The following is a 7,745-nucleotide window of genomic DNA, read 5'->3' as shown; positions in this document are numbered from 1 at the left end:
AAGATAATGCCAAATAACCTTTGTGCTTTCTACTATCCCCGGAACCTCGATTATTTTTAGACCTCACCTTTCTACTAAGGGGCAGCCAAAAGCCTGTTGTCAGCTGCAAACTACAGCAATCAAGACTGATTTTCAGGGCTGAGGGAGGACTTGAGTAACTTGACTTGTAAGACCTTTGTACTGGCCTGTTGCACAAGACTAGTTTTTAGCACTGGAGAAATACAGAAGCCACCCTTGGCTGAGATCCTAGGTGAAAATGTGTCTGTTTTCCAGCAACACTGGACAATCTGGAGGAAAATGTATTGCTTAACTATTAAAGATTTAAACATCAAATGCAGGACCTATACTGACTCCCAGAGATCCCCATGTACGTGTATACACACACAAGCTGGAAGGCTACTATGCAGCTGAGGCATGCAAAGGCAGGCTGAGAGAGGGTAGCACAGGATTTCTGAAGGTGTATGCACTTCAACAGGAGCCTGGCAAAGTTTCTTGCATTTTCTGAAGTACTTAATTGCGGAAGAAGAAAAGGGTAGAAAAACTAGCAAACTAGTGATCATATGTGCTTTGGACTCAGAAATTATTCCTCTGGTAGCAAAGAGTGAATGCTAATATGATCTTAGTGCTCAGCTCACAGAATCTTCAGAAGCTGACAAGAAAAAACAAAGTGTCCTTACTTACTGTGACATCTCTCCTGCAGGTAAATACAGCCATAAGCAACTTCAAACAGCTGAGTAAACCTACCGAGTTTCAGAAGGACCACTTTCATGTGCACATTACTCACATGGGTCTCAGTAATGCATGCTCACAGTCTAAACAGTTGACACTTTTGAACTATTCAAAAAAGTTTCTGAACCAAGAAGCCAATTGAATAACTAGTGTGCTATTTTGATCTGCATTCTAATTTGAAAACTCATCATTATTTACATGATAAATATAAACGGTGCATTTGGAGTTGTTATAGTCCATCATGTAAATCCGTATTTAAGCATTATGAAAAAGAGGATTTGTGACTCAGTAGATCATATTAGCTGTAGAGCAGTTATTCCTGTTGATCAAATCTATTTTCTTACTGCCCAATGTGCATCAAGTCCATGTGATAAAAAATCTTTATGACATATTTACTGCTGTGTGAAATGATGTGGTCATTTTTAATTTCCTTGAATTTTTCCTATAATATTCTAAGCAGCTTGGCATTCTCTGAGGAGAACAGCAGTCTTACTCTAGGTGGCCCTACTTGATGACCATGAGCGATGAACTTCCATAGGTTTAACAAAGATTCCCAGAAATATTTTCCCCCTCACTCAGTGCTGCCTGTGATGTTCTGTGAGCATGTCCTCCTCACAAAAAAACATACCAGTGCTTAGGGAGATTATCTTTAGAAGCCCCAATGGTTGTTGCTGTCAGCCAAAGTTAGTAAAAGACCTCCAAGAAATCCTGTTTCCATCTCAGGTGAGGACAGCAAACACTGGGGTCCATGCCATGCATCCCTGGGAATTTTGACCTTCCTGAGTGAAATCTGACGCAGTGTGAAGCTGGGACATGAGTCAGAGAGTTTTGAAGGAAGAAGGAAAAGGTAAGACAAATGAAATGGTAAAATAAGGGCAACATTCTGCCTAGCAGATGTCAGGTATTCCTACAGTCTTTTTACCTCTGTTTAAATGTTTGAATCAATGCTCTCAGTTTAATAAACAAAACAGATGCAAAATCTGCAGCTAACTGCTAGGAGTGAATGTCAAGGCACAACGAGCAACCTTCCATGTCCCCTGGGACTGCGTTTTTTGGCCCAGGATGGGAAACTTGTTGTTAAAATTGTTCCCAGATTATACCCCACTGGCCCTGATTACCTTGATGTTGGGGAAATGTCTCCAGGGACGTAAATTGCCTAGAATCATTTGCAACAGCTGCCAGCAACAGCAATTCTATGTTATTACAAAAGCAATCTCCCTTCCTGGGAATTTTATTTGCAAAAATAGAAGAATTAATAGAAATAGAAAGAAAGGTTCTAAAATAAGATCGGTTTCCAAAAACCAGGCACCCTTTTTGACACAAGTATCCCTTATGCTCTCAAATGGGAATAATTATAGAAGTGACTGTCATAAGATGGTACCTGCTTATGAAAAATAAATCTCTGTCTTGAATTTAGGCAGGCTCAAGTCAATATTTCTTGCAGAAGAAATCTCTCCTTTAAGCTCAGTATATTTTCTGGAACAATGGATATTGAATTGTGGCTGTTAATATAATCACTTGACATCTACCATTTTGTATATTTCGTGTTCCAGTGAAACCTTCTCTGTATTGCTAATGAAATAATTTTTTTATGTTCTCAATAATCATTATTCTCTTTAATGAAAAGTTAGGGCAGATCTTTTGGTCCTTACATGTGGGAATAATTTCTACCCTCACTTTGCTTTCTTGAGTAACTTAAGCTGACTTGAGTGAATTAAAGTTTTGTAGGGATGGCTTGTTCATAACTTAAGTGCTAATTGACATCTATTTCAGAACATGACATTCTGGAATAAACCCTACTTCAAGACATTAATACAATTACAGTTTTTATAACAATTAGTATAATTATGTTTTGGATAATAACTAATAAGTCATTGAAATGGAATGTAAGGTAACGCCTCCTACCAGCTGCCTTTGAAAGTCTTCTCTCAAAGGCAGTGAGAAAGATTTGTCCTGAGTAAAACATCTCCCACCAATATGATGAAATACAAGGAGACGCAATACTTCTGTCTATTAATTTGGAGGCACAACTAATTCTAGCACTTGGAAATTTTGGAGTCGTAGTATCACAGACAAAACAAATTGTTTCATTTCAGTGCCTTTGCATCAGAAAGAGACAGGTCCGGATACAGTGGTCTGTATAACAAGTGATTAGATAGATAAAGTGAGCTGCTATTGCTATATTTCCTATCCCCTGGTCTGCCTCCACTTTAACACTCAGGTAACTGTCAGAAAGGGACCCAGCTATTACAGATGACAAGGGGTAAATGCCTTCATGTTGTCCTCCAAAGGTTAAGGTTTACCAACCTCAGTTGGAAGCCACAATCTCCAATAACCATTAATCCACTAAACTCCAGTATGAGTGAACATATTTATGGCTGCAGTCACTAAAGGGTGAAATAAAGATTAGTTTTTAGTTAGGAACGCAAAGCTTTTTAGATCAATACAGACCCACTGCTGAAATCAATCTAAAGTTTGGAATTTTTAAGTAAAGATTTACTGGGCTTCCTTGTACAGTTAATTTTCCAAAGGGAGAATAGTCTCAGCAATGTTACATAGTAATCAAATTGAGTAAACACTAGTCAGTTCATAAACTGACCTCAGTTATGCGCATAGCAAATGAGTGTACAGCCGTAAAAATACCCATAATGTAGATAGTAAACTTGCCAATAAACAGGTAAAGCCAAAATGCACATATAGACTAACATGATAAAATATTAGTAGCTACATTTGCCTATTTGAAAACATAAATAATCAATAGACATTAATAATGAAGTTGTTCATGCGTTTCTTTATTACTGTGCATATTAAGTGTTTCAATTACTTATACTTAGTTTGATAGATAAATGTATATGTACATTTTATGCCTTGAAAAGAACATAGGAATACTCTTCAAAACAAAAGCTACTGTTTAGATGAAAGAACAAGTGGACTGGAAATACACAGCTTGTTATACCCCTCTGCTGTTCATGTTTGATGCATGTATACAATTTATTATGCAATTTCTTGAGATTTGACAAAGTAATTGTCTGGCAAACCATAGCTTTAATGATGGTGTTTCTGCTTCATACAAAAGGTCTGAAGGTAGTGTAGGAAAATGACTTAATAGATCAGTGTCTATAAATGCTGCCAATGTGTACTGTATATATATATATATATATATATATATATATATATATATATTTGCATGGCAACTCAACTCATTTTCTGAGTTACCGCACAATATGTTGTGAGATTCCATGTGGTAAATTCATTTTTTGTCATCAGAGCAACTGCATGAAATCTTGTATGTTGAGCTGTAACTTCCAAAATTAATTCGGGTCACTGCCCTAGCTTTAGTCTTGGTGTCTGTCACTGGGAGTACTTGACAGTGGACCAGGGGCTGTGAAAAAGCCTGGATGTTATAATAGTGGTATGGATGCTTCAAAAAAAGCCAGAATTACCATTGTTAATCCCGTTTTAAACAGCTTGTCATTTGGCACTTAAAATCTGTTCATGTCTGAAACCAAAGTCAGGGACCAATAAAAAAATTTCCTTTTAATCATATTTGTTTTAAATCAACAGGGCTATTATTGAAATAAGCAGCACAGAAATCCTAAAGTTTTATTATTTTGAACACTTTTGCAATCTTTTGTAACTAAAATATATCCAATTTGGGGAAAACAAAAAAGAAATCTCTCAGCAGAGGGATGTTCCTCATTTTGCCTGTCTCCCAGTTTTATCATTGGTAAAATACTAGTGGACCAAATTCACAGCTTGTGTGAGCAGTCACTAGGTCCACTAGGACTGCCCCTTTATATTAGCAATGAACCTGTGTCTGCTGGTGAACTGTATTCAAATGAAGTTAAAATGGAAGCCTTTTTTCATTTTTTCCAGTGTTATTTCTCAGCTCTGGAATATTTGAAAGGTTTATTTATATCTAGTTGTAAATTAATATGAGACACTGGGCAGATAGGAAGATGTTATCTTGTGAGCAATACATACCTGAAAATCACCCAGGCAACTTGAGCTAAAGAAAAAAAAAAGATTAAATTCTCGTGACTGGCTCCATTTCATCTCCATTTTTTAGAATTAACGATATCTACCTTTACACCCACTTTTTTGCCTCCTATATAGAGCTCATGAATGAGTTTATTGATGATAGAGAAAACTAAAGTCGCCTCTTAATCCTTTGGTATAACAGAAATAGAGCTACCACTGATTTCCTCACTTTTCCCATTCAGCACTATGGAAATCTTTGAAAAGTTGGGAGGGAAAAACTTCCAGCTGTGAATGGCTGGCATATTCTTCATACCAGAGCAGACCATAGATGATCTGCTTGTATTCCAAGGCAATGTCACTCAGAGGCAAATACAAGGATGTTTCGATTATGTGAATTAGATGCTGGGCTGAAACAGCCAGCTCGTGACACACAGAGCCCTGCCAGCCTTTCAGTGATGACTTTTTGGTTTCTACTGCCTTGGCCAAATTTGAACCATGAAGCTGGACACAACTGCCCACTTTGCTGAGAAACAGAAACCTTTCAGCAAATGAAAGGGATTCTTTTCCTTCCACTGTTTTCTCCCCATTCAGAGTATCTGCTATCAAACTTATATTTTCCTTGACTAAAAAAATGGTATTTTTACAATGCTGCACCAACCTTAGGTTGCTATTTTGCAGTTGGACCTGGTAGAGACAAGATAGAGGTTCTTGTTTATCTGGGTAGCTAGTTAGGTTAAATTGGAAGCACTACTGGATTTCACCAAAATCACCCTCACCAAGCAGTGAGGGTCAACACCAGTTAGGGGAATAATGTTTGACCTTCATTGACTGCATAAAGTTAAAGATTACCTGGTTTTAATCTCATGAAGCCCTGTCTCCATGTTTTGTGTTTGTGTTCTTTTCTCCTAGCAAATTAACTAACTTGAATTAGGAAGTTCTGACTTCTGACTTGGAAAAAGGGAAGAAGCAGCATATTGACTGTTTCACAATGGTGATAGGTCTGGTTACTGAGAAAGCTATGATACCTGATCTCCATAGAGACATCACCTTTTTCCCCTCTGCAGCAGAACAAGACTGTACTATTTAAGCACAGCCCTACTCTTCAAGCAGCCAGGTCAGAAGGAGCTCTGTGTTATCTGAGAAAGGTGGAGCAAAGCAAGGGGAAACCACATATCTTAACTCAGATTTGCTTTGCTATTTTTATACGTTTGCCCCCAAAACAATGTTAATGAAAAAGTATCTTGGTAGTCAAAGTTAACACCACATTTTATTTTACATTGTTATTTCATCACAAGGGACTGGGCATTCAATGAGTCCTCTCTGTTACATTCAAAGGGAGGAGACAATTTTGGGGCAGTTCAAATGGAGCACTATGGGAAAGATTTCTGTCCCCAGAGCACTTTGATCTAATGGAGAACAAAACTCTTTGTCAGCAGCCTTTGTTGAAAGGCAATTAAAAAAAATTTTTGTAACTCCTCTCTCCCTTAAAAACTGATAGTGCTCTCTTGGGGCTTATGAGAGCCACATTAAACCTATGGATTATGTATTACTTCAGTACAAAGATGTACTGTGGCCACTGCCATCCAGCTAGTTCCTGTTTCTCTGAAGCTTTCCCTTTCCCCCAAAATGCTGCCTCAAGAAACCAAGCAGCTGGGATGGAGCACTGTCCCACATGGGTATGGCTCCTTACTAAGCTTAACTGTGACTTTAGAGCAATCACAGTGTCAGTTGCCACCAGTGTATCCTCCTTAGTTTTGCAACGAGTCTTGTGTGCACCAGGCTGGGAAAACTCAGCCAAACTGAATGGCAAATGCAGACACGTCCCACATCAGAAAGGCATTCACCTTCAAGAGAGTACTTAAGAATATGGTTTAAGAAATGCTTAAATGCTTTCCTGAACAGAAATGGACTTAAGCACAAGAGAGTATCCCTTAATTAGGGGTACAGTGCAGACACAATCACTAAAGCTCGTATTATGTGCCTGAAAATCAAGTCCCAGAGCGTAAGCTTTTCCAAGTGATGGTTAGAGGGTTCCTAGTTGTAGCATGGTTCTGTACAGAAGGATTTGCTTAATCCACCTTGCTTTTAGATTGCAATTTCCCCAAGCTTAGCTGCTTCTTTTAACAGTTCTGAGTTCTGCCTCCCACCCGCCAAGCTATTTTAATAACTCTTTCAGAGGAAATACGTTATATTTTGATTTTTCAGAAGCCACAGGATTTCTACAAACTTTATCCATGTCATCTTGATTGCACAGCATTGAACTGAATGAGTTTTTTCTTTTTTTTTTTATGTAGTTTACTCTATTGCCTTTTTGGGGGTTTGTGAGAGGAGGGAACAACTTGCTTTTTGGTGCTCTTAAGATCATTCATTTCGGGTCCTGTGTAGCAGCACACAATCCACTCCCATGAGAGCTTTAAGGAAACAGGGCAAAAGTCTAACTACTTAATGGTATTACGACTCTTTGTTACAGTAAAATTTCTATTTTGTATACATCCAGTCACAGAAACAATATTCCACAATATTTCTGTGTATATAAATAAAACCAGTCTTTATTCCTGGAGGAATCTAAAAACACGAGGCAAGCATGGATTAACCAGGACACCACACAGGCAATCCGGATGCCTGTGACACCTCTGGGGCCAGTTGTGCCAGTCTCTACAGCCACATGGTTACAGCAGCCACTGGCTTCACAAGTGAAATAGTAAACATTCAAAAATACCCAGCTGGGGGTGGAGCTGTGCAGATGTGCTCAGCAGGCCAATGGACCACAAGCTGGGAGAGCCTTGGACTGCACTAATGAAAACCCTTTTTAGCATTTGTTAACTGAAGCACAGAAATATTAAATAATGCACCTGGGTCAAGGTTGTTACATCTATATTATTAGACTCAAGGTAACTTGATTCTCTCTCCTGCCCAGCTCCTTGCAATGCCTCGCATCACCTTGCTTTCCAGGGAAAAGACCTCTTCAGAGAACAACAAGGCACTTATGAGCTATGGGTGGTTCCTAGGCACTTACTCCAAAGTGTACAAGCCAG

The sequence above is a fragment of the Corapipo altera genome, unplaced genomic scaffold (genome assembly GCF_003945725.1).
Source record: "Corapipo altera isolate COAL_440 unplaced genomic scaffold, ASM394572v1 49, whole genome shotgun sequence".
Lineage (NCBI taxonomy): Eukaryota > Metazoa > Chordata > Aves > Passeriformes > Pipridae > Corapipo > Corapipo altera.
The sequence above is the reverse complement of the archived record's forward strand: the minus strand, read 5'-3'. Positions refer to the sequence as shown.